General features: G+C 30.9%; 1 long non-coding RNA gene across 1 annotated transcript in view; it reads left to right on the forward strand.

Annotated features, from left to right (window-relative positions):
* Positions 1-7,595: 7,595 nt before the first annotated feature.
* LOC145270900 (uncharacterized) overlaps positions 7,596-15,409 on the forward strand; it is a 31,062-nt gene continuing 23,248 nt past the window's right edge. The window contains exon 1 of the long non-coding RNA XR_013865615.1: positions 7,596-7,754. This is a non-coding gene — a long non-coding RNA (uncharacterized LOC145270900). The remainder of the gene's footprint in view (positions 7,755-15,409) is intronic.

The following is a 15,409-nucleotide window of genomic DNA, read 5'->3' on the forward strand; positions in this document are numbered from 1 at the left end:
AAATTTAAACCTGATGTTTTTTATTTTTTTTTTTTACTTTTCAGATTACACTCGTCGATCTTAATGATGGCAGCCAGGCTAACATTTGAAGAAAAAAAATCATTCTGGAAGCACGAAAACGCTGTCAAAGTGCAAAAACAGTATACATCATTTTAATCTCTGACATTTATGGAGGGGAGACTAAAACTTGCTGCTATGGTTTCAAATGATCTGAAATGTCAGCAAGGGGAGACTTGATTCCAAATATTTCTCATACGTTATATCTCCCATCCTTTAGAAATAGGGTATGATTATGAATATCTCCAGTATCAAATAATCCTTATTCACTGTGAAATTTACTTTATGTATGAAAACCAAAGAGGGGAGATATTACATTTGAGAAAATATTTGGAATCAAGAATCAAGTCTCCTCTTGCTGTTATTCCAGACTGTTTCGCTGTATCACAGTTCATAAGTGCAGCCAGACAGGCAACTACCTCAAGCCAGGATCGAAATCCGACCGCCCGTACAAGACTCAAGGGTTTGAACCATTATGCCAATCAGTGGCTGCTGTGCAGGCAGTGAGTTAACGATGTTTTGACATCGTCCAAATACCTAAGCTCAGTTTGTTTATATAAAGAGCATCACTTAATACATCAATGGTATATTGTGTATCACTTCTCAATCTGCTCAACTCAAGATAATATACTGTCTAATAATATACTGTCAGATATTATATTGAGATAATACTTTCAGGACGGTCCTAGCTAAATTATATAAAAATAGAGCAACATATAAGTTTAATGCTTAAAGTTAAATGCTGTACATTAAACTATATACAAATATATTTAAGTTAAGAATTTATTGTTCGAAACAAGAAGTATATGGAGAAAAACTATGTTTATTTCCTTAATCCATGGATTTTCAATAATGGCTGATATCATCAGAGGAAACGAAATGCAATTAGCAAAATGTTCAACCATGAATAAAGAAATATTGTTCAGGATTGTGTTTGCTATTTGCCAAAACTGGTGGGAACCAAGCCACTGCTCAGCTACTTTGGACTTGAAGGACTGAGCATACAACTCTCTCGCATTCTTTATTACTTTTTTTTTTTTTTTTTGCTGGCAGTTCTGAAAACAGTTTTAGTCTCAGTACATCTATTACATTTGAGCAATGGAAATAGTGATTTCTGTGTGCAATGGCAGCAGCACATTCTGGAGAGAACCACTGCTGGCTGTTAGGTTTTTGTTGAAAGTTTTTGGATGGTATGAATGCCTACAATTAACCATTCGGTCAGGTCTGATACTATAGAGGACACATCCTTTTTAAACGTGGAATGGAGAGGTAGATCTGATATAAATGTACAGAAGTTATCCCAGTCTGCCATAGAGTATCGATATACTGTATGATGGAGAGGTACATCTGAAAACTTTTTACATTTCATTTTTATCTTAATTGATAGGACAGAGTGGTCAGAAGATCCAAATGGAGACAGAATGGAAACTGAACATAGTTCAGGGCAAGTTGTGAGAAAAAGGTCTAGGAGACTTGCATACTGGCCGTCAGAATCGGACACACGGGTGGGTTCGTGAACAATCTGAGTGAGGTCATAAGCAATGGAGAAATCGTGACAGAACCTCACCTCATCATCGGTCTTGTTTGAGTGGGTCAACCATTCCACATTGTGAACATTGAAGTCTCCACATACGTGAATGTTAGCTTAAGGATAAGCAGATAGGACATGGTCAATTTTCTCAGCTATGCTTTTAAAGATAGTAACTCCGCTATTGTTGGGGCGATAGAGAGTAAATATAAACGCAGTAGCGTAAGCAAGTGCAACCTAAAAGCACATATAGGGTAAGTTAGGATCTTCCCTGGAGATGTCCCTACCACATGGAAAGCCATCTTTAATATAGGCCCATATTCCATGCCCATGGCGATCTTGAGGGCCAGATTTGGAAGTTAGGTTAGAGTATCCTTTAATTACGAACTCAACTCATCTAGGGGAATAGTCTGACCAATGCCAGTTTTGCTTAGGAATAATAATAATATATATATATATATATACATATATATATATATATATATATATATATATATATATATATATATATATATATATAAAATGAAAATTACAATTGAATTTACCAAAATGATCCAAGATGGTAAAATTAAAGTAAATTATAAATATTAAAGAATTAATATTTATAAACTTATCTCAGCCAGATATAAAAGCTCGATAATACCAAATAGGAAATAGAGCTTATAATATGAGCAAACAGTTAATGAAATATGTTAAAAAACACTTTGAAATGAGTTAAAAACATATTTAATCTGAAAAGGAAACACTAGATAAATGGATAGTCCTTAATCTGCGGAGTTTCGAAGAAATACTATATATATATATATATATATATATATATATATATATATATATATATATATATATATATATATACATATATATATATATATATATATATTTAAATAAAATAAATATATAAATATATATATATATTTAAATAAGGGAGTAGTCACCAACAATAATGTTTTTAAGTCATTGAAATCGTTTTTACGCTCGTTTCAGACGTTCTGTGAAGCGTCCGCGTCAGAAATTATTTTCAAATGTCATATATATATATATAAGAATTATAGAAATGAGGAACAACGAAATAGGGTTCACCAAAATATAGGATATGAGACAACGCAATTAATATTAATAAACAAACATATATATATATATATATATATATATATTAAGTAATGTGATTTATAATTTAAAAATTTAAAAAAAATTTTTTAAATTTAAAAATCAAATTTTAATTAAATTAAAAATCAGTTTCATAAGAAGGAACAACAACAAAGTCAATTATCTGTACGATCGTTTCGGAAATCCGTGCTTTTTATTTGTGGTATACATGAAGTCAATAAAATAAAAAGCTATAGCAAACATCTAAATGACTACTTTAAATACAGTTCCTGATTTCAAAAAAAGAAAAACTAAAAGATTCATCTGCCTTACTTTTAATGCTAGGTTTATTTTTGGTGTCTTTTCAATTCAATAGAAATCCTCCTAAATTTGCTGATGAGGAGACCGCGCTTAACAAAAAAACTATGTATAATTGTTCTACGTGACTTCATGTATACCACAAATAAAAAGCACGGATTTCTGAAACGATCGTACAGATAATTGACTTTGTTGTTGTTCCTTCTTATGAAACTGATTTTTAATTTAATTAAAATTTGATTTTTAAATTTAAAAAATTTTTTTTTAATTTTTAAATTATAAATCACATTACTTAATATTGAATTATCTCTAGGACATTTAACTATCGAGCTTATTATATATCTAAATTACAACGAGCTTTTCCTGTATTTTAATTAAACTAGTAATTTCACTATTACATTAAAATACACTTAGCTCTTTAGACTATTATTCTAATCTCCTTTAAATTATATATATATATATATATATATATATATATATATATATATATATATATATATATATATATATATATATTTACCAGTGGTGAAAAAACCGGACTAGAGTGATCAATGTGTAGTCAGAGCAGTATGTAGGAAATTTATTACTGTGAGTCCAGAATGAGTTTACAAATTGTTTCAGCTAGAGGAAAATCCTAGAAGTCCATCTATGAATTCTGACAATCTCAGCATAGATTGATTTAAGTATGTGTTTAGGGAGGCCATTGATGTAGATCAGGAAGAAGGTTGGGCCCAGGATTGTTTTAATGATAATGATCACTAAGTAGAGCATGAACGAGAAAGAGTATCTGCAGAACTATTAAGATAACTTGGTCTATATACAATATCATAAGAATAGGAAAGTTCAAGTCTCCATCGAAGTAGTTTATCATTTTTAATGCGGTTTGTTGTTTGAGTGGTGAACTAGCTGAAAGAATTTGTAAACTCATTCTGGACTCACAGTAATAAATTTCATATATATATATATATATATATATATATATATATATATATATATATATATATATATATATATATATTGATATATACTGATTTCACTTTTTTGTTTTATTTTACTTCAGTTGAAGTTCTCAGAAATCAAGGGACCCACAACACTTGAAGTCTATATGAGATACATAGATATTTGAATGTTCCATTTAAGTTCTTTATCTCTCAAACATCGACTTAGTAAAGAATTTGAGAACATAATTTTCCTCTCCCCAATTAACCGTTTTTATACGTTGTAGTATATCTTTCATGTTGGTCTCATGGTCATACTGGCTTCCAGAACAAGAATTTGTCTAGTCTGGTGGAGTATCCAGTTTCGTGCTATTACTTGAGGTAACATCACTTGGAGAAGGTGCACCATTCCTTGTAAAAGCTGATGTGAGTCAGCCATAGTGAGGAGATCTTATTTAGGCAGCAAATACTATGTGATTTTGAATATTTGGTCAGGGTTTACTTCTATGGAAAAAGTATCCTCATGCCAGATTTTTCTGACAAACCTTTGTACATAGAGACCTTAGACACTCGAGGACAGTGTCTAGTAGGCATTCAAGTTCTCTCCACGTCAATGGATAGTCTGGTGAAGGGTAAAATATCCAATAACGGTAAAATCCAAAAAAGTTGATTAAATTTCCATTTCCACAAGTAAAATCCAAGGGAATCAAAGTAATCCAAAAGGCCGAAATCCGTGGAATAATTCACAAATGGGTGCAAAGAAAAAGTGAATGAGGTCAAATAATATTATTAAGAGAAAGATAAGTTGTGCAGAGAAAAAAGAAATTGAGAGAATTTAAAACACGACTGTCAAGGCTGGGCTGATTTAAGAAATATATATATATAAGAATTATATATATATATATATATATATATATATATATATATATATATATATATATATATAGAGAGAGAGAGAGAGAGAGTAATTTATAAAATATATATGGCGATTAAGCTACACTGAATATTCCACATTTCATCCACTCTAGGACTCTTCAGGCTTATGCGCGGATTCTGTGGTTGTTTATCGTTTTTATATGCTCCTCTTCTATTGAGATTTTAGTTAGCCAATCAGCTTTCTAGTATCTACTTCGCCCTTCCTATCAGCCAATGAGCATGCATTTATCGGACAAAGGCCTATTTGGTCTCTGGTTGACCTGTTCCTTTGTGCGTGCTCTATTTAGTTTCTTGATCTGTTTTAAAACTAGGTTAGTGTGTTTTTTTTCTTTAATGTTAGTTTATATATAAATATATATATGTGTACATACATATATGCACATATATATATACATATATATATACATATATATATATATATATATATATGTGATCGTTTATGCATATTCATGTTTATTTTATTTATTTATTTATTTTCTATTGTTTTTGTTAGTTTTAAAACTATTTTGTGTCGCTATCCTAGAGTAAATTTTATCTTGTGAACACAGTTGTTTGCTATTTCTCTTCTACAGTTTAATAGATGTTGGGGTTCTTTAAAGTACAGGATAGCAAATTTTTCATGAAGGCATAATCTACATGGGTCGTCTAGGTCCCTACACGTGGTAGCTTGTCTTATTATTTTCCATTCGACTACCGAAATATATATATATATATATATATATATATATATATATATATATATATATATAATTCTTATAGAAATGAGGAACAATGAAATGGGGTTGCGTGTTCATATCACGTTGGGTTGACTAAAATATAGAATAATAAACAAACTTTATTTGTCATTCTCACTATAGCGTTAGTAGGTGCATACAAGCGAGTTCATTATTCGCGCTCACTTGTCGTGAAAAGAGTTTGTTGAAAGAGAGAGAAAAGTGTTCAATATGTTTAAAGATAGATTTAATATCATGCCAGCTGGTTAAAGAAGAGAACAGTTCAGTTCCGTTTCCACATGTTTATAGGTAGTAGTCGTCGGTACGAAGGTAGTTAAAAGAGAAAGAAATGCGAAAGTCTTCAGTGTGTTTGCATCTGGTCGTGGGTGCAAGTTGTATCAGTGTATGTTCTTTAGCACGATAAAGAATGTTTGTTTGGGTACCACACGTGGAAACAAGTGGGAGTTTGAAGAGAGCCATTGTTATATATATATATCATTCCTTAATTGGAATTCATTTTTGAGATGAGCATTATATATATTAATTTATTTTTTTATTTTTATTTCGGACTATTATTCTCATCTTTAAAAGATGAAAAACAACAACTAATAAAGATGAGAATAATAGTCCGAAATAAAAATAAATTAATAGAGCCATTGTTAGTTTATAGTATTCACGTTCTGCCTTGGGCCGAATCCCCAGGTGAAGTGTGCTGCTTGGAAGAGCTGACAGAAAAAGAATTAATGGTTTCAGATTTAACGTTTTATATACTCTGTCACAGAGCTGGCTTGTGGTTGGACAAGCCAGAGAGAAAACGGATTTCAAATCTCAAGTCGAGAGAAGTAGCTCCTGCCTATGATGTAGCGGGTGTCAGCTGCTACATTCTAGTTTATATGTTCAAATTTCATTTAAAAAATCAATTTTCAAATAAAATTTAAAATTTATTGCTTGAATCAAAGAATACAATATTTAAATTAATGTCCTTACTCCATGGTCCTGGATATGACCTTAAACTATATCCAGTGGTGAGGCCCTACCTTGCAGACTTTGGGGAGTGTGGAGCCACTCTTTAATTGCCATTGCTCCCAGGTCCACTCTGACCCGGAGTGGTAGTACCTGTTAGGGTCCCAACTATGGGTTAAATAGAAACCGACTTGAAAACAACAAATATATTCTATTAAAAAATTTTTCTTCAAAATCTTTGGATTCGGCATTAAATAACCTGAAAAGGGTTGATATGCCGTAAAACAAAAACAACCAACCAACCTTACTCCATCAATTTTTAATGTAAGTATATCTCCTTAGAGGAAAAAATTCTAGCAAAATACTAATTATTGGTTCGTAATTATTTTGCTAAATAGCACATACAGAGAAAATATTAAAGATGAAATTCCTTTAAGGGACAGAGATCAGACTTTAGTAGGGTATATTCCAATTCCTGCTGTAGCTGTTCATTTTAACCTGAAATCATAAAAACTGGTCAGTCATCTCATAAGAAGTATAGCAATAACATACTGAATTTTCAAGAGTATTATTTTAAATGCATGTTCAAAAAAGTCTGGAAACTTATTGAAGGCACCTTGTATATTTTACAACCCAAAGTGATTTGAAAAAAGTGGTCAAAAAATCAAATATACAATAAATAAGTGTTACCATAGCCAATAAAAGTTGCTTAGCAATCTACTTGCATTTTTTAGTTGTCTTCTTTTGGCTAAGAACCAAGTGTAGTATCTGTTCTGATAGTACACTTCACTTTTTCTGTCCTCAGTCAGCGGAAGAGAAATCTTTCTAAACAGACAATTTTTATTTTTGTTCCTATCCAGAATGCCCCTTTTTGAGGGAGCTGGATTTTCCTCCATTAAAAACCAACCTTGTGTCTAAATCTGCCCTCGTGGGGAGGCAAGTAAATAGGAACATTTACAAAAGAGCCCCCCCCCCTCCTCCTCCCCGCCATTTGTGATTCTCAGCCTTTCTACCATTGCTGGTCAAAATACACTTCGATTATCTCCCCTTGTTTTTGGCCGACATTTTTTTTCTTTATATACTCACATTGGAAGGGAAATTCTTTTGGGGGATATCTTACTGTATATATATATTTTTTTATATATATAGTTTACTTTTTAATGATTTTTATTTTTAATGATCAAAAATATCGACAACAACCGAAAATCGACTGAGGTTTGTGCTTTTTAATAATTTTTTTTTTTATTTATTTTTTACATTTATATTACCTGTATGTTTGGTTCGAGATTATCGAAAGTGAAATCAAATATTTCGTTTCGTTGCTCTCAAAAAAAACAACGTACTCCCATTAAGCGTTTATGCAGAATACGGGCCGTGCTACTGCTGAAATAATAGTGTTATCATTTAGAAATCCATTCTTAGCGTGGAGAGGTGGGGTTTTGTTAGCTATTCTGTGCTTTCACTTAACAATTTAAAAACAAAAGTGACCATAACAAATTGAGGTATATTGTTTTACTGTCCACACAGTACTTCGAAAAAGTGGTTAAAAAAAGTGAAAAATATAACAAATGAATGGCCACTTCTACACTATTAGGACGAAATTTTGTGGTCGATAAATGGAGTTTTCAGATTAAAAAAACAATGGTTTCAACTGATTTTTTTTTTTTTGTCAATTCTAATAAATTACAATGTTAACTTCCAAATTCTGCAATCGAAATTACCTGAATATTACTGAATTATTTAAAAAAAAAAAAAACTTTAATCGTGTTAGGAGGTGAAAAATTGCGGCCATCTTGTTTAAATAAAAACCAAAAATTACCTCCCTTTTGAATTCTGTGTAATTCCGCTGAAGTGACGTCAGACAAATTTAAAGGGACAGATGACCAACACTGTGTATAATGTAACTGTTTTTTTTTTTTTTTTAAGTAAATATAAAATAGAAGTTTTGGTATTTTTTTACGACCTGCCTCCCTATGTTAAGAACGGCTTTCGGAATAACCCTCCAACCCTCGACCTCGAAAGTCGTTCTTAACATGGGAGGTTGGGAGTGTTTATACTACGCTGGGGCAGGTCGTAAAAAAATACCAAAGTTTTATTCAAGCAGACTTTATTTGCCCTTGCATAACAAAAGTTTCACCTTTTATATGAAAAAAAAAAAAAAATGTTTATATGCACTGCTTTATTTTAATTTTTTTTTTTTTTAAATATTAGAGTTCGGGTTTGTATTACTGTACACATAGATTCGAAAAAGTTGTCAAAAAACAAATATATAACAAATAAATGTCATCAAAGCAAGATAAGTTACTTTTCTACCTAACTGGATACATTTTTTGTGTTTTTATTCAATGTAACATGTTTATTCAGCTCGAAAAACATGCAATGTTTACCGATGTATTGGAAAATTCAAAATGGCGACCGAATGTCTCTTTAACACGGTAAGTTTGGGAAAAGATGTTATAAATAATAAACTAGACAAAATACTATTAAAAACCAACCGAATATATGTCAACTTATGTCACGGTAACATATATTGAGCGAATTTCTAACAGTATTTTGTCTAGTTTATTATTTATAATACCTTTTTCCAAACTTACCCTCTCCGAGCTAAATAAACATGTTACACTGAATAAAAACACAAAAAATATATCCAGTTAGGTAGAAAAGTAACTTATCTTGCCTTTGATAACATTTATTTGTCATATATTTGTTTTTTGACAACTTTTTCGAATCTATGTGTACAGTAATACAAACCCGGAAAAATTTTTTAATTGTCTCAGTCGTGAAGGATTTCTCCTCCACTAACCGAGAACAAAAAATTGAATTGTAGTATCAGGACAGATACTACACTTTGAGCTTGGCTATCAGAGTTGTTTTAGGCACGTGCAAAACTAGGTGTGTCAGAATATTTTGGGAATTTTTGACACCCTTAAAAGAAAACTGCGAATAAAATATAAAAAACTCGTAATTTCTCTTTTTTAAAGTGGGGTGTTTAATTTCTTTATGGAATGTACTTCCAAAATAAACTATTAAAGTTTTTTTAAAAAATAATAGAAATATGATTTTTTATTTAAAAAAAACAAACAAACAAACAAAAAAAAACTGTTTACAAAGTGCATGCGCGCGTTCATGCAGCCATTTTTTTTTTTTACGTATTGAAATGAATTGAATTTTACGAGTTAAATTTTTTTTCAATTTAAAAATCTATCAAAATTTTTCTATTGGTTCAATTTTTACGATATTTGCAGGTTTAATGTGAATATTTTATGGTCTTTCCAATAAACCGAATATAATATTCTAGACAAACGTTTTTTTTTTTAATTCCCCCCCCCCCGTTTTGAAATGTCCATTAAAATGAAAATAATTAATTTTCTCACCTCAGATTTATATATCACAAATTGAAAATGAAAGATTAATAAGTAAAATAAGCTAATTTAAAAAAAAAAAGAATAGTTTTGTGCAAATTTACCTGTAAAGTCAAAAGTTTAAAACCTTTTTTCAAAAACAACGTTGATTTGTTTTAAGTGAAACCTCACATTTTTTAAATTATTGTCCAGAAAAAAATGAACACCTACAACAATTTCTTCTGTTTCATTCAATGTTGTTTTATTTTAGACATTTAAAAAAAAATTCATTCCATAAAGAAGAAATAAAATATTTTAAATCAAAAACTCTTGTATTTCTTGAAGAGAATAACAAAAAGAATGGAAAATTTGTTGAGGTTTTTTTTTTTTTTTATAAAAGTAAACTTACTTATGAGTGAATATGATCATTTTTCAAGTACGGTGACCCATAATGACTAACTTTTGTTGACAGAAAACACATGTCAGAAATAGAAGGGGGAGATTAATTATGGCACTTTTAGGCCACCGTAATTCTCAACTGGAAGAAAAGGAGATACATTAGCTCTGTGACGATCTGATATGACAATTTAAAAATGGCGGTATTTTTGAATACTTGTTTAAAAATCTTTCATTTAAAAAGTACATTGAATGTAAATATGGATAAATTCTTAACAATGAAGAATGGAAGTACCCATTGATTAGTATTTTTTATCGGTAAGTGATTTTTTGAAATTTATATGTATTTATTAAATTCGAAGTAAGTTAAAATTCGTTGATTTTCTTGAAATCTTTTTTAAAGAAAACCGATTTAAAAAAAACAAACAAATATTGCATATTTTGCTATTAAACCTATTATTTTAAAATGTGTCCTTTGCTCCTTTTATTGAAAAACAAATTAGGGTTTAATTTACATTTTTTTCAAGTAGTTACACCTTCGAAAGATAGTAATGTTTTTATCATGCATTTTTAATGGCGACTTCTGACACTGCTCATGCAAAACTAATGGCTGACTGGATAGGAAACATGGTTCTGACCGTCGGCTAATCATATTAGATTTTAAATATTCAGTTACTTTTATGGTTGGTTGGTTGTTTTTGTTTTACGGCATACCAACCCTTTTCGGATTATTTAATGTCGAATCAAACGATTTTGAAGAAAAATATTTTTAATAGAACATATTTGTTGTTTTCACATTGGTTTCTATTTAACCCATAGTTGGGACCCTAACAGGTACTACCACTCCGGGTCAGAGTGGACCTGGGAGCAATGGTAATTAAAGGGTAGCTCCACACTCCCCAAAGGCCACAAGCTAGGGCCTCACCACTGGATATAGTTTAAGATCATATCCAGGACCCCCATTGAAGAACTTTTACCCTCTGCAGGGGGGCAGTCGGTGTATTCTAATGCCCCACCGACAGGGCCGAGTTACTTTTATGTTAAGCATAATATTTTTTTTAATTTTCGAGTACTTTTTTATTGTAATTGAAAGATTATAGTTTAAAGTTAATTTCTCAAAGAAAAAAAGTGTGTGAAATAAAAAATACATGGAATAATTTTATCTCAAATCTGAAAAACCTAGATTTCACATAAAAATTCATCATGACAAAAATCGCGTTTACATTTTTTTGGCAAAAAAAAATGTAAGATTTCTGGAATTATTTCAAAGTTAAGTATTAAGTTAAAGTCTTAGGATAATGAATTAATACAATAAATGTACTTAACTTTTGCTAAAATAGTAATAATTATCCCAAAATTTGGCACTGGTAGCAACAAACTTTGTTTATCGTGTCAAAAAAAAAACATGGCGGCAAAATTCAAAGAAATATGGATGTGCATAAAAACATAATTTATTTCAAGTGTTAAAAGGTCAATTAAATTCACTAAATTACAATGAAAATTTATTCATTAAAAAAGTTCAATTATTAATAGAATTTAAACTTGAAAGACAAACTGCATAAATGTTAATTAAGGATGGAGTACTGTTGCCAGATGTGAGCAGGAGCTGCTAGAAAGGACTTATCCTGTTTTGATAGAGTTCAAAATAGACTTTGTAGCCTTGTAGGAGATGTCTTTTTCTCTTCCCTGCAACCTCTTTCTCACAGAAGAGATGTTGTGAGTTTGTCTCTGCTTTATCATTATTTTCATGGAAAGTGCTCGGCTGAGCTCCAATCTATGCCCCCCTCCTCGCCAAACTTTCACAAGAAACACCCGTCTAGCAGAAAACACTATCAATAATTTCACCCACTCTTTATCTGTGCCTAAACCTAAATGTAGATTCCATGAGCAAAGCTTCTTTCTTAGAACTGCATGTCTGTGGAATTTCTTCCGTTTTCCTGCTTTCCAGCTGACTACGATATGGTTGTCTTCAAGTCTAACGTAAACAAGTTTTTGATGAGCTGTTCTGTATAAGTTAACAAATTTACCGAATTTTAATTACTAACGATTACTATATTGTCCAATTTCTACTGTACACTCTTTAACCCTTATCCTCGAGTGACCTCTTGGCCTTGATAAGTGGTGATGTCTATGTAAAAAAAAAAATTCATTAATTATACTGACGATTTTATTGATTAAAAAAAAAGTTAACACCATTATTTATTAATATTTATACGCAATTCAAAGTGGAAAGAAAACAATTTATAAGTATTGAAAAAATACAAACTTACGTTTAAATTTATCAGAATGTTTACGTGAAATTTGAAGTTGACTGACACAAACAGGCATATTTTTTAAGTTTTAACGTGGGGGATCACTTTTACAGCAAGAGTTATCTTTAACGAAACTCATAGCTGGTGAGTTAACTCTTTCGTATCCTAAAATTATCTCCCTTGAATAAACTTGAGCACCTACCAGGCAGGCAGATCTAGGAAAGAAGAATGAAAACGGAAATTCCATGAACAAAGCTTTTTTCCTGCCTGCCTATTGAACTGTTTTGCTGGACTGCTTTCCAGCTGATTATAACATTCAATATAATATAATATATATTCACATTCAATATAAACAAGTTTTTGTTGGGCAATCCTCTTAAATAATGAAATTCTATCTAATTTCGATGACTGTGCAGAGAGACCTTAGACACTCAAGGATAGTGCCTACTAGGTACTCAAGTTTATTTATGTACCATAATGTACTGCAATGTTGCGTGGACAGCAGTAGCTGCAGTTAAATAGAAAGGAGCAGTAGAAGGGAGCAGAACTGGTGACATCACGTAGAGATAGCAGCAGCAGAAGGAAGACAAAGAGAGATAATCTCAGGGTACCAAAGAGTTACCTCACGGGCTATGAGTTTTGTTAAAGACTACTCTTGCTCAACATAATTTTATCTACAAATACTTTAATGGTGAATGCTCTGACGAACTGCAAACACTTGTACCTCCCTGACGTAACTACCCCTGACAAACCCGACAAACTACTAAGTCTCATCTCTTTACAGTAGAGATCCCTAGGTGCAAGAAAGCCTTTTACTCCAATAGTTTCTTCCCCAGAACTGCGGGTCTTTGGAACTCCCTTCCGGGATTCTGCTTTCCCAACTGCAATGATATGCAGAAGTTCAAGTGTATTGTAAACAAACATCTTTCTACTCATCTCCCTTCATAATGACCCCGCTAATTAAGTCCCTAATAGTAGCCCCCTGCTTCAAAGTGGCACTGTGCCTTGTTTGGGGTGAAAATCGAATAAAAAAAATTTTTTTTTTAAATAATGTTCTATTAAATTGATACCCCACTTTTCGGTCAATTAGCACAACTTATTATTTCGGTTTAAATTATTACAATTTAATTTTACACCACATCAAACACGTGACACCTTAACAAGGATGGACGTCTGAACAGAGCTGAAAGGGAGAAACAGACCAAATATCAAGGTCTCAAGTATGATATGAAAAGAAACGGAAATCTCAGGAAGATATCAATCATAGGTGCCATAGGGCTTATGAAGAAGAACCTGAAATCCTACGTAACTAATATTCCTGGTGAACCAAGTGCAAAAGAGATTCAGACAACTGCACTTAAAGAAACAACAAGGATACTAAAAAGAGCTCTTGGTTGGTTTCAATAAAAAGCAGGGCAATCTTGGCAATGCCAAACGTTACAATCTTTAAAGGATAAAAAAATTTTTTTTTAAATTCAAAAAAAGAGAGTTGAGTTGATTGACCACAAAGTGAGGTATCAATTTAATAAAATGTTATAATTGAAAAGTGATCCCCCCCCACGTTAAAAATCATTTAATAAACTTTACAAAAATTTTTGTTCCTGCTACTATGAAAGTAAAGTCTATTATCCACGATAATACATAGAAAATTTTTTTTAAGAAAACGTGAAAAAGAATTAATTTTACGGCAGAGAGGCAAGTTCGTTCAGGTCTGCCACAATTTTTTTTGATTAAAAAAAGTTCATAAATATATTTTTAAAAAAGTTCATAAATAAATTCTTTTTTTAAATTTCATAAATATATTTTTAAAAAATTCATAAATATATTGCAAAAATGTTCATAAATATATTACAAAAGTGTTCATAAATATATTTTAAAAAATCTCAAAGATATTAACAAAAGTTCATAAATATATCAACAAATTTTCATAAATATATCTAAAAAAGGTTTTCGTAAATATATCTAAAAAAGTTCATAATATATTTAAAAAATTTCATAAATATATTTAAAACTTATAAATATATACTTTTTAAAAATTTCATAAATATGTTTTTAAACTTCATAAATTAAAAAAATTCATAAATATGTTAAACAAATTTCATAAATATATTTAAAAAATTTCATCATAAATATATTTTTAAAAAGTTCATAAATATTAAAAAAAAATTTCATAAATATATAAAAAAAAGTTCATAAATGAGTTCCAAAATCTATAAATAAATATATATAAAAAAAAGTTCATAAAAGTTCCAAAATCTTTTTATAATAGTTATATTTTTCTGTTTAATGTTAAAAGAATTTACCAACATCTGATGTTTGATAAAAAAAAAAGTTCATAATTTATTATAAACTAGCAGGGTACCCGGCGTTGTTCGGGTGTTTGTAGGTGTAAAAGAAAAAAAAATGTGTTAGTAGGGAGGGAGGCTTGAACCCGTGACGAATCCGAAGTGAAAGAAAACATGAGATTTCACCGTTATATTATTATATTAAATTTAATCAAAAAATTGCGAGGTCATAGCCTTCAAATTTAATCAAAAAATTGACTTGATAGCAGGTGCAGAAACGAATGTTGGCTGAAGGCCAGTTCAGCTTTCTGCCGTTTCATTTATTTGTTTCCCCACAATGTTGGGGAAACCAAGCTCCCCTAGAAAAAGGAGGAGTTCTCAAATGAACAGCAATTGTCTGATATGAAGGATATTCCTCACGTTGATCGAAGCTGATTGCCTTCAAGACGTGATGGCCACGAAGGCCAGCGAGCTGATTTGATTTGATTCAGTTTCACTTTATTTATACGAAAAAGACCAACAAACACGCGAGAGGATGGAATAGCATGAATTTTATAAAAGTCGATCAAAATAAATGTAGACATGACGTCCGTTCG

This window comes from Euprymna scolopes, chromosome 46 (assembly GCF_053919585.1).
Source record: "Euprymna scolopes isolate OS-2025 chromosome 46, ASM5391958v1, whole genome shotgun sequence".
In the NCBI taxonomy this organism is placed as follows: Eukaryota; Metazoa; Mollusca; class Cephalopoda; order Sepiida; family Sepiolidae; genus Euprymna; species Euprymna scolopes.